Here is a 24,262-nt window from a genome sequence, read left to right as displayed (position 1 = left end):
GCACAATGTATTTCCAACTTTCATTTGACCAAATACTCTAATTGTAAAAGAAAGTGTTGGAGGAGGAATGTTTTGTTTTTAGAAAGCATTAGCTGCCTCCCACCCACCTCACACACATATACACAAAAGTGCCCCTTTCTTGATTATCAATACTCATTTGATATCACAAATCTTTTAGGTGAATTGAATTATAGCTGGCTTTATGACCTATTTTATTTTCTAGATGTTTCTGTTTCTCCTAGTTCTGTGTTGGTGAACTTATGGCACTCATGCCAGTGGGAGCTGCTCCCTTCCTCCTCTCCATGGGTACCTGAGAACATTTCTCACATCACCCGCCCTTGTACCCAGCAGCCTAATGTGAGCACTTCCTCATCCTCTGTCTGAGGTAAGGGGGCAGCTTACATGAGGTGTGAGGGTGCAGTTTGGGCACTTGGTCTCTAAAAGATTTGCCATCACTGCCCTAATTTGTATTCAGATGCCATATTATCCTTTCCCTCTATCCCAAATTATATTCTGACTTCTGGTTTCCCATTCATATTAAAGATCCTGGCTCCTAGAGAAGTCAAATTTATTTCTTCTGTACATTGGTGCCACTTCCTTTAGGAGGATACCATCATTAGCAAAGATAAAAACACCCAATTCTTTTTTTAATTGAATTTTATTTTTTCAAATACATATCAAAGTAATTTTTGACAATAGTTTTCTGACATTTTGTGATTCAGTTTTTCCATCTCTTCCTTCCTCTAACCACCCCCTCTGCAGGTGGTAAATAGTCTGATACAGGTTTTATCAGTGCTTTCACGCAATTCATATTTCTATATTCCTCATGTTGTAACTCATATCACATATACAATTAAAAAAACTTATGAAGGAAATAAAGTGAAAGATGAAGCTTTGATCTGCAATCAAATTCTACCAGTTCCTTCTTTGGCTATGGATAGCATTTTTTTTTTTATCGTGAGCCCCTTGGATAAATATCAGATATTTCAAGTTTATATTCCTTTTCATTCATCTTGAGTGGTGATCAGAGTAGTAGAATACCTTAACTCTTATTGCCAGGTAACCTTGTGAAGTAAATAAAATTTGTCTGATCTATGCCCCATTCATTTGTTCCTTTCAGTGTCTAAACCCGTGATGGTGAACCTATGACACACGTGTCAGCACTAACACATGTTGCCATTTTTGATAACACACGGCCGCATGCAGCTTCATACAGAGAAGTATGGGGCCACATGCCAAGAAGGACTTTTTTTTTTCTTGAGGTGACACACCACCTGAGTTATGCTTGGTTTTTTGGTGAATTTTGACACACCAAGCTCAAAAGATTGCCCATCATTGGCCTAAACTTTGCTCTCACTCTTCTTTCTCTTGCTCCTTTTCCTTCTTCACTCTCAGGATTCCCAAAGCTAGTCTTCTCTGCTGCTGAGGAAAACAGATCTGATAAATCATGAACCAGAAGCAAATAGGAGACTTGCAAAATATCAGAATATTTGTTTCTTCAAGCTCCTCTAATCCAAAACTTTCAGGGAAAAAAAACTGTTAGCTGACACAAGCTGAATCCATGGGATAAAAAGACATAAACTTGGTACACTTTTTTAAAGTGATTGAGTGGGAGGAGTTCTATATTGGGAGCAATTGAACATAGATTCCAATTCTGTTTCTGATAATACTACCTGTGTGACTTTGGGAAAATCATCTAACCTCTCTGGGCCCCAATTTCCTTATCTCTAAAATGAAGATGTCAACTAGATTTTCTCAAAGGTCTCTTTCCAACTCTTTATCTGAGATACTATTATTATATTATAACCTTAGAAAACTGCCTTTTAGGAACTCCACTGCCAAACCAGTATCTATATACATCTACATGAATCAAAGCAACTTCACAAGATTTTCCTTCAGCATTCTGCACTGGAAGACCCAATCCAGTGCCAACAATAGTGACTTTGCTTGACCTATCCATACTCTTTACCCCACAGAAATGGCAGCCAAAGAAAGAAAGAGAGAGAAACAGGAAGAGAGGGAGGGGTAGAAAATATAAGGAGGGTACAGTATAGTTCAGACCATAGTGCAGAGCCGAAATGGGGGGTTGGAAGGAGATACTTCTAGATCTGAGGGAAAGAATATTAGAAACACAGCTGAGGCGGGTCCTCACCACCCAGAGCTCACTAGGAGATGGGACTCAAGTCAAGTGGATAACTGAGGATTTAGTGAAAGGGAAATGGAGCAAAGATCAAGAAGAAAATTTTGATATAAGCTTTTACCATATTTTGAATCTCCAAGACTTAGTACAGTACCTGACATACAGTAAATTTCAAATTTAATAAATGTTTATTGACTGAATTTTAGGGAAAACCAGAAAGTGCATTTATGAGGCAGCTAGGTAACTTAGTTGAATGAGAGCCAGGCCTGGAGATGGGAGGTCCTGGGTTCAAATCTAGCCTCAGACATTTCCTCACCGTGTGACCCTAGGGAAGTCACTTAGCCCCAATTGCCCAGCCCTTGCCAAACTTTTGCTTTGGAACCAATACTTATTATTGATTCCAAGATGAAAGATGAAGGGTTTTTTAAAAAATTCATTTATATAGCACTTTAAGGTTTATAAAGAACTTTTAAAAAATTACAAATAGCTATTTAATGAATTTTATTTCATTTATTTGATCCTCACAAAACCCTGTGATTTGAGTATTACTATTGTCCACATTTTACAGATGAAGAAAATGGCTAGGTGTCATTCCCTGGGTCACATGACTAGTGAGTATCTTGGGCAGTATTTGAATTTGCAGTTTCTTGATGTTAAGCCCAAGTCTCCTACTCCACTATACCATGTAGGTGCTAAAAACAAAACAAAAACTTACAAATCATAAGAATAGAAGTTATTTTTAACAGAATAAAAATATGCATTTAAAAATTAAAATTAAAAAAAAATTAAAAAAAATTAGCATTTTTTAATGAGAAAATTTTAGGAGCTTTACCAAAAAATACAGTAATAAATTTCTCCCATGAATATTTTACATATTTCTAGAAATGCTTGCAATAGCAATAAAACCTCCTATTTTTCAGACATTTCAGTTGTGTCTGACTCTTCGTGATCACAGAGAAACTGAAGACAAACATTGTTTCAAAAGAGACAAAAGTAGCCTCAATCACTGATGATATGATTGTTTACTTAGGAAACCACAGAGGATCAAGCAAATAAATTGTTTTAATACTACAATAAAATAGTAGAAACAAAACAAAGCCACAAAAATTATCAGCACTCCTATATCAATAACAAAATCCAAGAAGAAATCAAAGAAAGGGAAACATTGTTAAACCCTAAACAGCTGCAAAATGCATAAAATCAGAGTCAATCTACTGAGATATGCAAAACATAAATATAATTAAAGATTCTTAAAGAAATGAATAATGAGGGAAATTTATTGCTCCTATTTGGGCTACACTAAAATAACAAAATAACATAAATGTAATTGTAATTTGAAATAAAATGCGAAAAATTAATATGCTATTTAAACTATAAATTTAGTACTATTCCAATTAAACTTCTAAGGTGGAGATGGCGGTGATCTAGACAAAATAATTTAGAGATCTAGACTAAATAATACCAAATGACTTTTGAAAGAACAAGAAGTTGGAATCTCAGGGGAAATAATTCTCTATAATATGAATGAAGGAGGAATATGATCTCCAGATATTAAATTATGAAGTAGTGATCATAAAAACTATTTTGTATTGGTTATAAAATTGAAAACTAAGTTAATGGGAAAATATAGGTAACTAAGAATCATAATCTAACTCAATAAGTTTTTCTAATAAGCCTGAGAACACAAAGTGCTTTGAAAATGTCCTACTTGGTGAAAAAAAATATAAAAAATTGAAAGCAGCTTGGTAGAAATTAGGTTTAAATCAGTATATTGCACCATATATTCTACTGTAGTAAAGTTAAAATAGATTATAGATCTAGAGTCCAACACCCTCATTTTACAGATGAGGTAAATAAGGCCCAAGAAGATTAAATGACTTGTTCATGTTCATAGAGCAGCATTTGAACTCTAGTCCTCTATCTCTAGTGTTTTTTTTCTTCTTTTTCAATGTACCATTGATCTCATAAAAAGAAAAGATGAGAACAAGAGCAGATACCTCTTAACTTATAGTTAGGGAGCCAATCAGAGGAGTCTTAAACAATAAAACAGACCAGTTGAATTACATGAAATTGAAAATTTTGCACAAAGAACATCAATGTGGTTAAAATAAGAACAGCAAATTTAGAGAATTCATCATTGTGTCAGTTATTTCTAAGAGCATTATAAGTAAGATATATAGGGAATTGAAATAAATATTTAAGACTATGACCCATTTCTAATGGATAAATGGGAAAAGGACATGAATAAAAGTCTCATAAAAATTTACAAACTATTATTATCCACATAAAAAATTGTTCCAAATGCAAGCCAAAAAAAAAAATGCTACATTTCAAATCAAGCCAAGCAAATTTACAAAAATTAAAAAGATGGAAATAATCAATACTTAGAGGGGATGTGGAAAGAAGGACACTAATTCTTTGTTGGTGGAATTCTGAATTGGTCCAATTAGTCTGGAAAATAATATGGACTTATCCTAAGAAAGTCAATTAAGTGACTTGACTCAGACATCCCACACAATAGTCTAAGATTTATAGGATCTAGGTTCAAATACTGGCTCAACTACTTAAAAGAACCAGAAAATGTAATCTCTGGCCTTAGGTTCTGATTTTCAAATGTCTTGGTTGCAGAAGTGTATCACGTTCCTATTGATACGCTTCCCTATAGTTATTTTTACTTATTATTTTTTTTAATCTCTAACTTCTACCTTAGAATCGATACAAAGTATTGGTTCCAAGGCAGCATAATGGTAAGGACTAGGCAATTGGAGTTAAGTGATTTGCCCAGGGTTACATAGCTAGGAAGTGTTTGAGATCAGATTTGAACTCAGGAAGATGAGTCTTCCTGATTCTAAGCCCAGAACTCTATGTACTGCCCTTCCTAGCTGTCATTTACTTTGCTATTCTGTCTCAATTAAATACTTCACTATTTGAAAATCCAAACCATAGCATCCTTTTGAATGTGAGATATTATTTATAATGTTGATTGTGTAATTCATGTATTCTGTTTTTTGAAATAGTAATAGCTAGCATTTACATAGTGGTTTAAGGCTACACTTTAAAATTAATAACTTTGATGTTCATAAAATGCTTTGTATATAATTTTTATATTATTGCTTTCTCACAATAACTGTTTAAGATAAATCTATTGCAATCTTCATTTTCTAGATGAAAAAACTGAAAGTGAATGGATTTAGGTGACTTGCCCAGCATCACATTAGTAGCAGGTATGCAAAGTGGGATTTGAACCCAGGTATTCTTGGGCACAAGTCTAGTGGTCTATCCACTCTATCACATTGCTACCAACAACTACAATCAATTGGTATCACTGTGCTCAGGGTTTTAGGGTAACAATGAAGCTACAGACTTTCTAGTAATGCTGTTTGCAAGCCCTTATTGATGTACTTTCCATTACTAATCAGTCAGCCAGACTTAAAGTAGCACTTAGAAAAGTTATTTACTAATATGGTACAGTAAGAACATCTGGTAAAAAATCTCTCTCCAAGTTTGGGGTATGCACTGCCCTTGCACACACAAGACTCCTGGGGAGAGTAGACTCATTTAAAGTGCAAGGTTGGTCCTCTGCTGGGTTGTACCAATCTGCTGCTGGGCCAAGATGCTCAGCTGAATCCACAATCTATGTGGACTTTACAATGCTCATAAATTCTCTGAAGCTATTTGGTCACCTCTGGACTCCCATGGCTACTGCTCTTTGCTCTGGTGCATGGGCTACTAATGTGAGTCCCCAGTGGGACCTCTTAGGTGTTCTCTGAATCACCTAAACTCATATGACCCATTAATGGACACAATCCCCTCAGCATACTTATTCACCTAATGTTAGGAAAGAATGAACACAAAAAGAAAGAGAGCCGCATATGTATAGCTGCCATAGCCAGGTGGGAGATATGGCAGCTGCCTTTCCCTCTGCCCAGATACTCAAAAGAGTTCTGCTTCCTAAGAGTTGCAAATAAAAGAGACAGAGAGATGGAAGGTCCTGTCACTTGTATGTATGCACACTCGGTTCTGGCTCATCAACTCCTGAATCATAAGTTCTAGCTCGTCAACCAATCAGAAAACTTTTTGTCATCACACAACACCAGCTCTCCAGTCATGTGTAGCTAGACACGAGCTTCCCAGGGGCCCACGTGTCCATGTGGTTGGAATGGAAGTAGGCTCTCATGAGTCAGCCCACCTCATGGTTTAGGGTGCTACGGAACTCTCTGACTTTAAAAAAGTGGGGAAGGTAGAGAGAGGGCCTGGAATGATTTGGCTTTTTCCTTATGCCTCTCAAAGAATATTAGAATTGAAATGGGAACACAGATGTCATCTGATACGATCCTTTCTTTTGTGGGTGAGGAAGTCGAGGCTAAAGTAAGTTGTGACTTAACCAAAGCATATGACTAAGGCATGGAAGAGCTAGGACTAAAATCTAGGTTTCTAGATTGCCAAGTTATAACATGGTTTTATATAGATGCACTCATATGTATATGTATAAGAATATATATACATATATATGAGCTTATATGTGTAAGAATTTATATATATGTGTGTTGTAAGAGTTATATGTGTAAGTTTTATGTATGTTTCATATATATATTTAAGAGTTATATATATATGTATATATAAACACTCTTAGCTTCTGTCTTAGGTTGATTCTAAGACAGAAAAGCAGCTCAAGCTAGCCAGTTGGGGTTAAGTGTCCAGGGTCACAAAGTATCTGTGGTCAGATTTGAACCCAAGTCCTCCCAACTCCGAGGCTGATACTTTATCCATTGTGCTCTCTAGCTGCCCCTAAAGCATAGCCAGTTTTAAAGAGTAGTCTGTTACAGTGGCCTTCGCTTTCTTTCCAACATAGACACACTCACTTTAACACCACACCACACCACACCGTACCGAGATGGGAGAAATCTCTGAGGGAATTAGCTGGTCAGTAGAGTCACTGATCATCAAAGTCCTGCGCCTTTGCTATGTGTCTTATTAAAACACTGCGGCCAGATTGATCTCAGACAGAATATTTCTCTCTTTCTTGACACCTGCAAGAAATTACTTAAAATTCCTCCTTCCCTGATCTGTTGTTCACTACTCGATCTGCATCCAAAATGGCATCATTTTTCTGCAGGGCTGGAAAGACATCTGTTTGCAATCATCCTCCCGGAGGAAGCGTGTTTCTGGAGAAGGAGAAACCTGATTCTCTCCTTTCTGTGTTCATAGGCTGCTTTTGGAGAAGTTTCCAGCAGAGGGTCTGGGAAGACTGAAGGAAGTCAGATAAGAGTGCCTTTCATATGACTTCACCACTGGGGCCTGGCTGGCTCAGGAGGCTGAAAATGCTTTTCCTCCATCAGTTAGTCATTGCTTGTCCTACTTTTCTGAAGTCAAGAAGTACTCATAAAGAGCAACTTGTTCAGTGACAGAAAAAGACATTTCTGCTGGCCAAGCACTTGGAAAGGAGACAGGAAGCATATTATTTTTAAAAGGTAAAGTGATAAAATATTTGCTTACCAAAGGGACAAGCAGCATGTCTTAAACCCACCTTGGGGTCTGCTCCGTCCTGCAGGGCGGGGAATGATTCCATCGTCTTGCTATCGCCTTGATAGAAATAGCAGGCAATTAGGAGCTGAAATGGTGTTTGCTTTGATTACCCAGGGGCTCAAACCTTGCAGATGGGGGACTTTATGCTCTGATGGCAGCCTTATAACATCTTCTGCCTCTCTGGGAACTTGTAGATTTTTAGAAATTTCTCAAGACGTAGAAAAGGTGGAAAATGGATTCCTCCAATCTGGAAACCCAGGTTGCACCGCATTTTTAGAGAAGATTCTGTTGCAGAATTGGTCCTCCTTCCAATTTTGCCTCTCATTTTTCTATATGCAGCAAGAGTATAGCAATTCAAAGCCTCTGCTGAAATGTAAATGAGGAACTTTGCACAGTTAAAGTTTATATTGTGGCATCGTTAGTATGTAAATAACACATGGTACTTTCTAGAATCTGCCGTATCTGGCTCTATTTGAAAGGATGTCTTTATGTAAGAGAAGATTATCATTGGAAATGCAATGAGCGCAGTGCCATCAAACACAGAGTACATCTTGGGAGAGATCTACCACTGTTTCATTCGGAAGAGCAAGATGCATAACTTTCTTGCTTTTTGTGACAAAGACTTAGTTAAAGGCAGAAATACTATATAATCAAGATTAAAACATTTATTTTTTCCCCTTAAAAGCTCTGATCATACAACATGAAATATCTCATTAAATACGTTAATCCAGAGAAGGAGAGGCAGAATATTCCAGAGCACTGATCTGGGCGTCAGTGTTGTCTTCCTTCTGATACTTGAGACCCTGGATAAGTGGCTTAACTTTTCCATGTGCTAAGCAATTATCAAAGCCTGTAAGTTACAGGCTGATCTGTATGGGTACAGGGAGTTTCCACAACGGGAGTTCCTCAGATGGCTAAAATCACAAGGATGTTTTAAAAAATCAAGCCAGCTCTGCAATTAAGAACAAAACCTCTAACTTTAGCTCACACAGCTGGATCTCAACTGTAGTAAAATGAATGACATTCACTCTATTTTCCCCCTGTTTATTTGACTTATGTTGGTATTTGCTCTGGGAAACTATGCAGGGCTAACCACAATGATGCTCAGTGGCAACAAAGCTTTGATTTTTTGAGAGAGAATTACTCTGTCAACATATACTGCTTCTAGCATCACTCTGCTCCTTGAACAGGGCTCAGTTGATTTTCAAAGGCAAAAAAATCCTAGAATCATGGAATTGTAGCATAATTTCTATGGTCTGACCGAGGTACCATTAATAGAGATCAGAATGCTCTGACTGTGAAGAAAGGGAAAGAATGAAGTGTGTGGCCTATATATTAGGCTGGTCATGGAATCTACTGTGCACCTCATTTTTTTTCCATTAAAACCAAGGGAAACGTAAAGAGGGGAAAAACCAAAAGAGGTATTTGGGGTTTATTTATACTTGATTTCCCTGAAAGCCTAGAAGCAGAGGTAGAAGGGAGTGGAGGGGAAAGGAGGAGGGAGTCATCTAGTCATTTCTTTGCCTTTGAGAAAGGTCACAGTGAGAGCATATCACCGAAATAGGAAATCTCTGTCCAGGGCCAGAAATTCTCAAACTGCCCCTGGTTACCTACTGCAACTTTTAATGACAGGCATGCACGAGGAAAGCCTTATTCCATACCAGAAATGTAATCTGAACTGAACCTCAATTGTAAAGCCCAGAATTGCCTCATTTATCTGGCATCACTGGAGAAAATGAGGGGCTTTTGATGGGGGAATTTTCCTGACAAATGAAACTAGTCCTCATTTTTCTCTTTTCTTGTAATTCAGAATGGAAATCTTTCTTTAAAATATGTATAAGATGCTTTACTTGCTGCTTCTCTAAATGGAATATAATGAAGCTAATTTAATCATGTCTTATTGACTAGGGCTATCGTTATGAACATCAATGACTATATTATGCTTTATGTAAAAAGCAATAGACTCAGGGCTATAGTAGGTAGAGTGCCCTAGTGTGCAGATTTCAACCTTTCTGTGACTTAGACAAGTCCTAGTTAGTCACATTGCCCAAGGTGACGGAAGTATCTGAGGTCAGATTTGAATTCAGGACCTTCCTGCTCTAGGCTGGGCTCTCAATCCACTGTGCCACCTAGCTGTCCTCTCCATCCCTCAATCTCATTTTACAGAAGACGAATTGAGGCAAAGAGAAATGACATAGCTAGAGTCACATAGATAGTAAGTGTCTGAGGCCAGAATTGAACTCAGGTCTTCCTGATTCCATTTGCACCACTTCACTGCTCCCAACAAGGGTTAGGGACAGGATTGAAACCCATCTTAAAATCAAAATCATAATATTAGAACCATTTTTATGAAAAGCCATGATTTCTCCCCAGAAAATTTTAGAATTCACAAAATAGAGTTAAATGTAATATACTTTGTATAATTTTGTGATTTTGAAGCTAAGGGAAAATGACTTCCCCCATTCCACAACACTACTACTAATACTTCAGGAGAGACTTTCTCTATGAAAAACATGTTCTAAAATGGGAAGGCAAGATCAGATTTATATCTATCAAAGTGATGAGTGAAACTCGTAAATGACAAACAAGAGGCTATTTAATTCACTAGAGAATAAGATGCTTTCCTATCATAAAATCCAGGAAACAGCAATATGGAAGTGGTGAAAACTCTTTTCATGTAATATTTAGGACTATTTTTCTTTTCTTTCATTCTTTTTTTTTCTAACCAGAGAACTGCAGAGGAAAAAAAACTTGTGACAGAAGGCAGGTTAGAGAACTTTCACATTCTTTTTTTCCCTTTTAAACTTCTCTGATTCCCAAGATGTAGCAGCCAAGAAATCTCATATGCTATGTTCTCAGCCTATGTAAGCACTATCCAAGATAATGGACTAAAAATAGCTTGTCCCCTGCATGCATACATACATAGGAGGAAAACTAATGAATGTGTAGCCTTTGAAAAAAAGCATGAATATGTAAAAGCAGCAGGTAGGAACATGAGGTTAAAAGAGAAGGATGAGAACTGAAATGGTTCAGGACAAACCTTGTCATGCTGAAGCCAAGTAAGATGCAGAAATGGGCAATGAAAGGCAGTGATAGCAACCTCTCTCTTGAGCAATTTTTTTATGAGATCTTCTATTCTCAGGATCACAATTTATACTGGGATCAATGTCAGAATAATACATAGCTCTGGCCCCCAAATGGTGTCTATTCTACTGATAGACAAGTAGAAATTAAAAATCAAACAGCCAAGTGCTTGATTGGGATAGAATAGAAAAGCAAATAACAAGGACGGGATGAGCAAGATAATCATTTTCAGCTCCCCATCCATAAGTTCGTACAATCTCCCACAGATTCTCATGCTGTTGAAGGGCTTTAGGGCTTTATCACTAAGTAAATCATGAGAAAACTCATGCTTCTAGGAGAGCATCTTCCTTCAAAAACATGCTCCTCCTCATTCCTCAAATCCTCTTTGGTATCTTTGGTCCTCTGTGACTAAACTACTATTATTAAACTCAGTTTTAACTCTTTGTTTCTAACTTTGAAATATCTCTTATTCATTCAAGTCCTTAATGTTTAAGTTATATAAGCTAGGGGGCATAGTGGATAGAGGAAAAGACCCAGAGTCAGGGCAACGTGAGTTCAAATCTGGCCTCAGACACTCACTATCTGTGTGCGCCTAGGCACAGACTCATTGTTCCATGATCTCATCCCCTTCTCTTTTCTGTGCTTGTAATGGAATCTCTACTCACGCCCCCATATCAATCTATTAAAATCTTCCTTCTCTTTCTTGGGCCAGATCAAGTGCCATCGACTCCATAATATTTCCCCTGACCTCTGCAGTTGAAAGTTGTTCTTCCTTTTGTGAAAGAAATGAATGTTATTCTGCATTTTATCTGGTCTGTCACTGAAAATTTTATTCATAACCTACAAGATTTCAGGGAAACTAACAGTAGCCAGCACAGTTTCCCATGAGAACCATAGATTGGCTTGGAGTAAGTTATAATGAACTTTTATGATATCTGTGTTACAAAAGATGAGGAAACAGTCGATGGGAAAGACAAAATACTCAGTTTTCAAGGTGTTTTATCACATTTAACATAAAAGAAACAGTGATAATATGGACACATGCTTGAAGTCAATACATAAAAGGGTTCTGCTGTGGGTGAGGGAGAGACAAAGCCTTGAGAATAAAACATTTTTGGTTTGGGCTCTTCAACCAAATGGAGATTGCAGGAGGAACGTCCCAATTGGAGAAAGAGGAGAACAAGAGCAGAGAGAGAAGGCTGAGATTTTGATAGGCTTTACTGATTCAAGGTATCAAAAGGTGGGGGGTCAGGTAGAGGATAAGAAGCGTCTCTAAAATCCTATGCCAATGTCCTTCTTCCAGGCAGACTCCAAAGATCAAACCAGGAATTCTTCTTCCCTTCCCAAATCTTAAATTATCCTAAACTAAGATATTAAAGAAATCAGAACAGGAATAAGGCAGGTGTTGAAGGTCTCTGAGGGGGCCCGGCTCAAAGGCCATTGAGTCCATGGCCCCTCAGGTCCAATGGGACTGAATCTCTCTTTTGAAATTGATGAGGATGTCAGGCAACAATGAGACTTTTTCTGGGAAACTCCACAGATCATTCTCTGGGTTAGTCTCTTGGCTGACTCTTGGACAATCTCGATCAAGGCAAGAAACCTCTCCTCACCTATAAATCTCCAGTCCCAAAAGCCCCTTCTCTCCCTGGGATCTCTCCCAGGCTCCTCTGCTGCCTGGTTCCAACAGTCCACACCTGTCCATCAAACTCCCTTTGAACATTCCATCCTTTCTTCCATTCATCCTGCCCTTATAAAAGGTAGTATCCTGGGAAGGAACTGACATCAGGGAGGGATTGGAGGTCACAGTGAGGATGAAGAGGGTTTGATTCTATAAGGCAGAAGAAGTACAATAGCAATTATGATACAATAAGCAAATTTCAGCATTCATGAACATAGATCAGACTAGTAGGGTCCTACATTTTCTATATTCTTTAGTCAATTGTGTGATGGAAAAGAGTTAATATATCAAGTATTTCTTGCAAAAGCCTCTCTGTTGCCTACTAAATCTTGTCAGTGATGCCTTCACTGTGTGTGTATGTTTATCCTTCTCATGAAATGTTATATAGATTGGAAAGTTGATATTAAATACAAACATTATTGATATTTTCTGTTATAATTTCCCCCATATTAATAAGGTCTGAAAATATTTTCTCCCATATCTTTGATTCCTTCCTTTCCTTCCTTATGGATTAATTTTTGATGCCTTCCTACCTTGAATTGCATTTAGCACAAATCTCCTCTCTTTACAATTAGTCTAATATATCTCCTTTCCTTGTCTTTGTTCTACTTGGTGCCACTTCCAGCTACTCTAATAAGCACATCTGGAACTGTGAAGTTAAGAGTCCAAGTATGCTAGTTCTACACTTCCTTTAAAGAGTTTATTATAAAAATCTTTGCTGATCAGTTCTATATTTAGTCAGTTTGGTGCCTTCCTGCCAGCTTTATACTCCTTAAATGTCTTTGCTTTGTTGAGTCTCTGGTCAACTTTTCTTTAAACTAGTTTTATCCTTCACTGCTTTTATATTACTCATAATCTTCCATCATCCTTCTTCTTAAGATGCTATTACCAGATTCCTATTCTTAACTGACTCTTCTTGGTGGCTGTATTTGACCAGAAATTTGACACTGACATTTGACAAGAAATAGTAATAATAGTAACAATAACAACTAGCACGTAGTTTTCTGTTACTTAGGATTTGTAAAGTGCTTTACATGTTATCTCATTTGACCCTCAAAACAAAACTATGAAGGAGGTGCTATTATTAACCTCCCTCATTTTACAGGTGAGTAAACTGAGGTAGAGAGATTAAGTGATTTGCCTAGGATGATACAGCCAGTTAAGTGTTTGAGACTGAATTTGAAGTGAGATTTTCCTGACTCCAAGTCCAGTGCTCTAACCAAAAAGTCAAACATTTGCTGACTGAGATAATTTTTAGTCTATTTTAGACTCTTCATTAATAGTAACTGATATAATTGGTTAATTTTATACTTTTAATTATTGTTCATAACCATCATTTCTTTCATTTATTTTCCATTTTTAACATTAATTTAAAAAATAGGTTGAGTTACAGTTGCTTTAATCACAAGTGTTTCCTATTTGGTAGCATATTCTTCAAGCCTGATAGTACTTATCCATGATCTAACACATCAATGACTATATAGAGACAGCAGGATTGGACACACAGTCCTGGCAGCAAAGTCAGTTTGCCATCTGACGACCTGCCTAATCACCAGTTGGCTGATCACTTGGTGATGAATTCTTTGGCTATGGCAACCACGGAAACAAAGAAAGACATCAAATGGCTCCCAGGCCTGTGCAGCCCCTTTTCTTTCTGCCTGGTACATGGTGGACAATTAATGAATGCTTGCTGAATTCGCTGCAGCATTAAATTAAGTCTCAGAGAGATGTTAAACACTTCATGCAAAGAGTTCACTTAGAAGGGCCAGACTCAATCAGTGGGAAGCCCATTCACAAACAAAGAGACATTGAATTAATTGCTCCACCTAGCTGTTCTAGAATACAAAGAAGAAAATGACTCCCAAATTGGTGAGGTTTTTGTGCAAGTTCAAAATCCCAATCCCAATGATCCCTTTATTCCTCCTATTTTATAAAGAAGGAACAAGGAAAGACTTGACTCTGAACCTTAAACTCCAGTGCTAATGGATTACTTTCTCTCTTCCCTACCCTAAAGTAGAGTTCTGTGTCTTTTCTACTCTTGGTTTCCTCTGGAGAAATATGCTCACTGGTATGCTGGAGGAATTTGGGAGAGCAGATTGTCAAATTTTCAGTGTCAGCATTTACACCTTGGAAATTGGCAAATTAAAAATCAGCATTTGATTTATTGTCTTGTTGATTGTTTAGACTGAAGAAAGTGGTGGAAAAATGTTCATCATGGAGATTAAATTTAAAAGTGTGTCTGCTGTCCTTTTTTTTTAAGACAGCTGATTGATAAATATTTATCAGCACCCCACCAGATGCCTTCATTAATGATGGACAATAGAATTTGGGGGAATGAAGTTGGGAGGGGAGTGGGAGGCAACAAAGTTCAAATTCATCTGACATTTGCAATCTGATCAGTGGTCCCCTGGGAAGGAAAAGAGTTATCCTCTTTTTTCATCTTGCTTCCAAGAATTTTGCTGGATTCTTTGTTATTTCTTTTAGCCAGCATGACAACATGATGTGGGTGGGAGACCCAAAGACTATAAATGAACACTGAAGAGGTCACCATAATAATCTTGATAATAAATACTAATAATGAATAATAAATAAATAACAATAAATTTGAGAAAAGTCTGTAGTTGGTTTGGAATGAGAAAAGGCTGTAGCAATGGTGGTGAACCTATGGCAGGCATGCCAGAGGGGCTCTCAGAATTCTCTCTGTGAACATGCATGCTGTTGCCCCAGCACAGGGTTCACCAGAGTTTGTTACTAGAAAGCCTTAGGGATGCAGGGCCAGGTTGCTCCCCCTCTCCCCACATTCCTGAGGACATTTCTCACATTACTTGTTCCTCTAAAAGGTTTACCATCACTAGGCTATAGTGTTCAGTCAGTTGTTTGGGTTTTTTTTTTTTTTAGTACTATCCCAATTCAATGATTCCATTTGGTATTTTCTTAGCAAGGACCTGAAGTGGTTTGCCATTTCCTTCTCTAGCTCATTTTACAGATGAGGAAACTGAGGCAAAAAGACCAAAGTTACTTGCCTGAAGTCACATAGCTAGGAAGTGTCTGAGGCCAAATTAGTACCCAGATCCTTCCAACTCCAGGCCTGTTGCTCTATCCACTGAGCTATCTAGCTGCTCCAGATGAATTTTCTTGACTCCACGTTTAGCACTTTATCCATTGGGAAATCTATCTGCCCCAAAAGACCATAGTGACTTCTTAATAATTATAATAATTATAGTGTGCTTGATTATTAGTTGTGAAATGAAAATTCTTCATCATTTTAACTCATATTGCTATTAAGAAAGTAATTAAAACTTTAAAAAGCTTTAAAAGTATAGTACATTTATTGTAACCTACTTATTTGGTTAATATCTCATAATTGCATTCCTCTGCTATTTTGAATCATCTCCTCTGTGCATCCTCTTTTTTCCCAAATCCCAAATTTGGGAAGCAAATAAAATTCCCAAATTGGAATTTTAAAGATGTTCAGAATAGATTCAGAAAAGGACTTTGAAGCTGCAACAGAGCTAGCTGAAATGTAATGTCTCTTCACCTGCTTCCCTCACTCAAAAGTACCTTCAAATTGAGCCCCTTATTTTAGTCATCGTTGGAGGGTGCTACCTTTCAAGAAGAATGTACTGGCCTCTTTGTGATGTCCTCTCATCACCAAAGGGAATTTTTCTGAAGCTCCTGATAACTTACACCTCGGAAACTTTCTGTAGAAAGAGAATGCCTAGATCCAGGCCTCTTTAGTGCCTATCTCAATGAGGACTTTTTGTCCAGTAGAGGGAAGGAAAACCTCTCTCTTGGTCTTTCTTAGCCTCAGGAATAGCCTATCCTAAAAGCTCCTTTAAAATGATAATGTTGATAATAGATAATAATTAAATAGCATTTCTAGGCTTAACTGGTACTTCACAAATATCAAATAATTTGATCCTCCTAACAATCCTTTGAAGTAGCTATTATTTTATACAATAGCAGGGCTTATAGGTGTGGGCTAGCACCCTCGATAAAACCTGGTCATATTGACTCCAAAGTTTGTCTGCTATCTATTAAGCCACATTTCTTTAAAGAGTCTCATTACACACTCCCATTTCTATATAATGAAGCTTCTTTCATAACCCAATTGACAGCTCAAGTTAACCCTAACTTGGCACGATGTGTCAGCATCAAGAAGGCTGCTGTGCTCTGTGAACAAAGCAGATTCACAGTAGCTCAAAAGAAATGTGAAATATGCACATCTGGAGATAGCTCCTTCCAAAATGTTCATATGGGCTGTCCGTGCCCCTACTGTGGGAGCCCTTCTGAGCTCCTATTGGTTTGTTCGTCCACAGTCTCACAGAATTGTACACTGACCCCAACATAGTGATGTTATTTTGGTCCTCTTTGAGTATGAAGGGAAACAACCAACCAACTTTTGCTCAGATGGGCACAACAGATCCTAATAAATGAAAAAATCCCCCATAGTAGATAACAAATCCATTAATGAAAAGTATTAATGGAAAGTATCCTTGGTTATTTTTGTTGTTCAGCTTTTTTTAGTCATGTCCAACTCTTCAATACTGTAATAACTAAATGTAAATAATTAAAATTATGAGACTGGTAGTAGCTTAATAACTTTATTACATCAAAGTAATAGGAGTAGTAAAGAAAGGGAAAGGTAGGAAAGAGGTAGAGAGATACTTAGCTTTCTAATCTATTGACCGCCATGTTGGGCCTATGGCTAACCTTTGCCAGGGTTCCTTCTACTCTCTGCAACCCAGTCAAAGACCCCAAAGACCTTCTGATCTCCACTTATAAGCTTTTTTCTCCACCCACTAGTTCTCAGATGTCCCATCCCAGGAACCAATCATAGCTTCTTAATTTGCCTGAATGGCACAGAGGGGCAGTGCCTATGGAATCAGTTTCCTCTCTCATTTGTTTCTTGGTTCTTTAATTTCCTTTCTCTGAGGGCTTATCCATATCTGAGTTTACTCGGTGGTCTTTGACCTTCATGTCACTGAGAGATGATGCTAAAAAAAGTGACATAATGGAAAAGAAATTTGCTTCTGACAATATCCCATTTGGGGGTTTTTGTGGCAAAATATTGGAGTGGTTTGGCATTTCCTTCTTTAACTCATTTTATTGATGAGAAAACTGAGTCAAACAGAGTTAAGTGACTTGTCTAGAATCACACAGCTAATAAGTATCTGAGGCCAGATACTTTGAACTCATGAAGATGAGTCTCCTTGACTTCAGGCACAGCACCCTATCCATCCCACCAATCCCATCCCACAGGTGACCAATATTTTAGTGACTGAATTTGAATATATAGCTAGTCTATCCCTTAGCAAAATTGTAATCCCCAAATAGGCAATATTTCTTTGCCAACTTCCAGGATGACTAAAAAATTGAGATTCTGGCATGATGAAGTTTGACTTGCATAACACTACATTAAAAAATTCAACAAACATTAAATTGGGGATTAATATATGTAAGCACTGGCCTAAGCTGAGACTATTGTATAAATGAATGGTAGCTGATAATTCTCTTCCCACTAATCATGTAAGCAAACAAACAAAAAATGAGTTCCTTGGTCAACATTGGCTCAGCACATTTTCTCCCCAAATGATTTCTTTCCTGGAATAAGAACAGTGAGAGTGATCTCTTTGTGACACAGAATTTGCTATCTTGGGTTTTCTCTGTTTTCACTGAATCTTGCTACTACTTTACTCTTTCGTCTTTTTTTTTTTAACTTTTGGAAGCTGACATGTTGTGAATTGCAGGATTTTTCTTTTCTTTTTTCTTTCCTTTAAAAATCATTATTTTGGGGGCAGCCAGGTAACAGAGTGGATAGAGTACCAGGCCTGAAATCAGGAAGACCTGAGATCAAATCTGACTTCAGACACTTCCTAGCTGTGTGACTCTGGACAAGTCACTTAACCCCAGTTGCTTAACCCTTAACATTCTTCTGCCTTAGAATCAATACTAAGAGAGAAGTTAGGGTTTTTTTTTTTAATATATGTATGCATATATTTAAACTGTGTTATAAAAATACTGACTTGGGAATCTAGAAACCTGCATTTTATTGTTGTTCTTTGTCTTAAAATTGATACTAAGACAGAAGGTAAGGGTTCAAAAACTCAGTATTATTTTTGCTCACCTATGACAAAATTACTGGCTTTGGAATCAGAAAAACTGGGTTCAAATTCTTATTCTCCCACTCCAAACTGTGGGACCTTACTCTCCCTAGGGCTCAGTTTCCTTTACCATAAAGTGAAAAGGTTGGACTAGCTGGACTCTGAAGGCCCTTCTGATTCTAGCTCTACAATCCATGATTCTATTACTCTCCCTCTCCACCCATAACCTCCACACCTTACCTCTGCCAAGGACAAGTAACTGGTTTGTGCATTCAACTCCATCAACATGTATTAAGCACATACTATGTACTAGACATAGTGCTAAGTGCTGGGGATGCAAATAAGAAAAAAAAGTTAGTTCCTTCCCTCAAAGAGTTTACCATCTAATGGGAGAAGAGAACACACAGCAGGAAGCTGATAAGGGGATATCTGGTATGGCCATAGAATGTTCCATTGAGGTGAAACCAAGCACAGTTGGTGATGGAAAATGCTGGGTGACTTGGAGAGTTCTGAAAGTTCTGAGCTCCTATAAAGGAAAGTGTGGGGAGAACTTTGTTGCTCCATCTTCAAGCCCTCCAATCACAGAGGAGAGGCAATGGAGGAGCTTTTGAGTATCAAAAATTGAGTCCATCACTATGGGGATGAGAGGTTTCAGAGGACAAGCTTATCCTGGAGGAGGTATGATGACTTCTGGATCTGAAACCAAGCAGGATTGTTCATCGAAGATGGAGAGTTACCTGGATTCTATTCTGCCATAATACTCCTTGTCCCATTGTCATACCTTGCATAAGCTCTCCTTCATTCTTGGAATGGTTTGTCCCTTGCTTCTGTCTCTTAGTTTCCCTGGTTTCTTTCAAGAATCAGCTGAAATTCCACCTTTTGTTAAACATTAAGTTTTGGATTTTATTGCTTATAATGAATATAGAGGAGATAACAATATGTTACTATATGATATATTAATATAACAAATAATATACTTTATGTCCAAATAAGATTCATACTAGTATGAAGGGATGATTTTATATAAGGAAAACTATTAACATAATTAATTACATTAAAAATAACAATTATATGATTATATTAATAGATGAAGGAAAAGCAAACAAAATACAATTTTCATCCCTATTAAAAATACTTGAAAGTTGGGGAAACTGAGTAGCTCAGTGAATTGAGAGCCAGGCCTAAAGATAAAGATGGGAGGTCCTAGGTTCAAATCTGGCCTCAGACACTTCCCAGCTGTGTGAACCTGGGCAAGTCACTTAACCCCCATTGTCTAGTTCTTACCACTCTTCTGCCTTGGAACCAAAACACAGTATTGTTTCCAAGATGGAAGGTAAGGGTTTAAAAAAATATATTTGAAAGCATAGGTATAAATGAATTTTTTCTTTGAATAATAAATCTATACTTAAAACCATTAGTCAATATTATCTGTAATGAGGATAAGTTAGAAGCCTTCCCCATAAGATCAGGAGCAAAAATCCAGGATGCTCATTATCACCATTATTATTTAATATTGTATTAGAAATGCTAGCAATGGCAATAAGGGAGGAGAAAGAAACTGAAGGAATCAGAAAGACAAGGAGGTGATAAAACTGTCTTTTCACATATGGGATGATTATGTGTGATATCTATATCTATATATATATATGCATATATATATATATAAAATCCTAGAGAGTCAGCTATAAAGTTAGTTGAAACTATAAGTAATTTTAGACAAAGTAGCCATAATAAAGTAAACCCACATAAATCATCAGCATTTCTATATGTATATCACCAATAACACCCTGCAAAAGGACATAGTAAGAGATTATCCATTTAAAATAACCATAGATGGGACAGCTAGGTGGTCCAGTGGATTGAGAGCCAGGCCTAGTGACAGGAGGTTCTGGGTTTAAATCTGACCTCAGACACTTCCTAGCTGTGTGACCCTGGGCAAGTCACTTCTCCCCCCCCACCCCTATTGCCTAGCCCTTACCACTCTTCTGCCTTGGAACCAATACCCAACATTAATTCTATGATGGAAGGTAAAGGTTATTTTTTGAAAATGAAATAAAATAAAGATAGATAGAATAAAATGCCTAGGAGTATATCTGACAACTATATGAACATAATTATAAAACACTTTTTATTCAAATAAAGTCAGGTTTAAATAATCAAAGGAATATTAATTGTTCATGGGTGGGAAGAGTCAATATAATTAAAATGGCAATTCTACCTAATCTTCTTAATCAATGTCATCCCAATTCAATTGCCAAAAAAATATTTTATTGAACTAGAAAATATAATAATAAAATTCATTTTTTAAAACAAAAGGTCAAGAATGTCAAAGAAATTAATGAAAAAAAATGTGAAGGAAGGAGATTTATCAATCCAAGATTTTAGAACTAGATTTTAAAGCAGTAATTATCAAAATATCTGGTACTGGCTAAGAAAAAGAAAAGCAGAGCAGTGGAAAAGAGCAGATATACCATGAACAGTTTGTAAAAGATCAAAATTCCATCTTTTGCAGGAAGCTCTTCTTAGTCTCCTCCAGATACAAATACCTCCCCCTGTCAGAGTACCTTCATGTAGTCTGTTTATATGTTATATGTACCAACCTATCTGCATGTTTCCTTCATTAGAAAATACACTCGTTGAGGTCAGGGACATTTTTTGCCTTTGTATCTTTAGCACTTAGCAAAATATATAGGGCAGGTAGGTGATGCAGTAGAAAGAACACTGGCTTATAATCAGGAAGACTCATCTTCCTGAGTTCAAATTTGACCTCTGAAACTATTTTAGTGACCCTGGTCAAGTCAATTAACTCTGTGTTCCTCAGTTTCCTTGTCTGTCAAATGAGGTAGAAAAGGAAATGGCAAAACACTCTAATGTGTTTGCCAAGAAAATCCCAAATGGGATCACAAAGAGTTGGATGCTTCTCAAAAACAACTGAACAATATCCAGGGAAATCATGAAAAAAATGTGAAGGAAGGTGGCCTTAGCAGTACCAGATCTCAAAATATGCTATAAAGCAGTGGTCATCAAAACAGTATGGTACTGGCTAAGAGACAGAAAGGAAGATCGGTGGAATAGACTTGGGGGTAAATGACCTCAGTAAGACAGTCTTTGACAAACCCAAAGACCCCAGCTTTTGGGATCAAAACCCACTATTTAACAAAAAACTGCTGGAAAAATTGGAAGACAATATGGGAGAGATTGGGTTTGGATCAACATCTCACACCCTATACCAAGATAAATTAAGAATGGGTGAATGACTTGAATATAAAGAAGGAAACAAAAAGTAAATTAGATGGACACAGAATAGTATACTTGTCAGATCTTTGGGAAAGGAAAGATTTTAGGAACAAGCAAGAGTTAGAAAAAATTACAAAATGTAAAAAAATAATTTTGATTACATTAAATTAAAAAGGGTTTGTACAAAGAAAACCAATGCTACCAAAATAAGAAGGAAAGCAACAAATTGGGAGAAAATCTTTATAACAAAAACCTCTGACATGTCTAATTGCTCAAATTTCTAAAGAGCTAAACCAATTGGACAAAAAGTAAAGCCATTCTTCAATTGATAAATGGGCAAGGGACATGAATAGTCAATTTTCAGATAAAGAAATAAAAACTATTAATAAGCACAAGAAAAATGTTCTAAATCTCTTATAATCAGAGAAATGCAAATCAAAACAGCCCTGAGGTACCACTGCATACCCCAAAGATTGGCTAACATGACAGCAAAGGAAAGTAATGAATGCTGGAGGGGATGTGGCAAAACTGGGACATTAATGCATTGCTGGTAGAGTGGAACTATGCCCAAAGGGCGCTAAAAGTCTGTCTGCCTTTTGATCCAGCCATAGCACTGCTGGATTTATACCCCAAAGAGATAATAAGGAAAAAGACTTGTACAAGAATATTCATAGCTGCACTCTTTGTGGTAGCAAAAAAATTGGAAAATGAAGGGATGCTCTCCAACTGGGGAATGGCTGAACAAATTTTGGTATATGTTGGTAATGGAATACTATTATGCTCAAAGGAATAACAAACTGGAGGAATTCCATATGAAGTGGAATGATCTCCAAGAATTGAAGCAGAGTAAAAGGAGCAGAACCAGGAGAACATTGTACACAGAGACTGATAAACTGTGGTACAATCAAATGTAATGGACTTCTCTAGTAGCAATGCAATGATCCAGAACAATTCAGAGGGATTTATGAGAAAGAACATTATCTACATCCAAAGGAAGAACTGTGGGAGCAGAAACACAGAAGAAAAACAACTGCTTGATCACATGGGTTGAGGGGGGTATGATTGGGGATATAGACTCTAGATGATCACCCTAGTGCAAACATCAACAATATGGAAATAGGTTTTGATCAAGGACACATGTAAAACCTTGTGGAATTGCACATCTGCTACAGGAGGGGGTGAGGGGAAGGGAGGGAAAGAACATGACTTGTAACCAAGAAAAAATATTCTAAATTGACTAATTAAATAAAAATTCAAAACAAAAAATGACTGAACAAAAGCTTATAAACACAGTACAGATTTACTAAATGCTTGTTGACTGACTGAATGACTATCAAACCAAGCTTCCCTCTTCCTTCAACTTTTCAGTACTTGTTTTTCTGTTTTGTTAGTATCTCTTACTCTGTACCAGACCCCAGTGAACATACACAGTTTAATAGACGATATATACTTCTTGGACACAGGTTTTGAGTTTTTTTTCCTTTCTTTGTATATGCAGAATAGTTTCTTTCACTAAATAAATGTTTATTTTCTTATTGACACACTTTTTTTAAACCCTTACCTTCCATTTTAGAATCGATATTGTGTGCTGATTTCAAAACATCAGTAAGGGCTAAGCAATGGAAATTCAGTGACTTGCTCAGGGTCACACAGCTAGGAAGTTACTAAGGCCAAATTTGAATGCAAGACCTCCTTTCTTTAGACCTGGATCTCTATCCCCCACACCACCTAGCTGGACCCAACACAAGAAGCTTTGAATCTGCTCTGTGTTCTCCAGAACAGCAATTAACAGGAAGTTAGCCATTACTACTGATAATGACATTCTCCTACCTACCAAACTTTCTATTTCTACATTCCCTTGAACTTCTCCTTAAGCAAAATGAATTTCTTTTAGTGAGAATGTTCTTAATGTTTTATTATTCTGGTATGCATATCACATAAAAAATTACACATTGGAATAAAGATTATCAACAAAGAAATGTAAGAGGTGCTCAGGTATGGACAGAGGTAACCAGTGGACAATCCATATGTTCAAGATGATAGAAATGTTTTTAGTCCCTCACCTTCTGTCTTAGAATCAATACCATGTATTGGTTCTAAAGCAGAAGAGCAGTAAGGGCTAGGCAATGGGGGTTAAGTGACTTGCCCAGGGTCACACAGCTAGGAAGTGTCTGAGACCAGATTTGAATTTAGGACCTCCCGTCTTTAATCTTGGTTCTCAATTCACTGAGCTACCCAGCTGCCCTCTCAAGATAATAGAAATTGAGAAAGGTTCCCACTGCATTGGATGGACTCCTGTTGAATTTTTGGGAGGATATGAAAAGATTTATACAGCGTGGCTAGGTATTAGAGGTAGGATATGATGAACATCTTTGGAATAAATATCCCCATCAGTAAGATCACAGATCCACTGAAGGATTGAACTATGTCAACAGACTGCTTTTTAACACTCACCTTCAGTGGAGAACTCAAAGCAATGATGACTCTTGTTGG

At 37.2% G+C, this 24,262-nt stretch overlaps 1 protein-coding gene across 2 annotated transcripts in view; it reads left to right on the top strand.

The window, feature by feature from the left end:
• The first annotated feature begins 7,376 nt into the window (after positions 1-7,376).
• Positions 7,377-24,262, top strand: part of ECRG4 (ECRG4 augurin precursor) — a 61,978-nt gene continuing 45,092 nt past the window's right edge. Inside the window, exon 1 of one of the 2 annotated variants that reach the window (XM_056808180.1) lies at positions 7,377-7,611. The gene's annotated coding sequence lies outside the window, so the exon portion shown is untranslated. The remainder of the gene's footprint in view (positions 7,612-24,262) is intronic. The other variant, XM_007501192.2, reaches the window with a different exon arrangement.

This window comes from Monodelphis domestica, chromosome 8 (genome assembly GCF_027887165.1).
Source record: "Monodelphis domestica isolate mMonDom1 chromosome 8, mMonDom1.pri, whole genome shotgun sequence".
Classification (NCBI taxonomy): domain Eukaryota; kingdom Metazoa; phylum Chordata; class Mammalia; order Didelphimorphia; family Didelphidae; genus Monodelphis; species Monodelphis domestica.
Note: the sequence above shows the minus strand (reverse complement) of the source record. Positions and strands in the feature narration are given on the sequence as shown.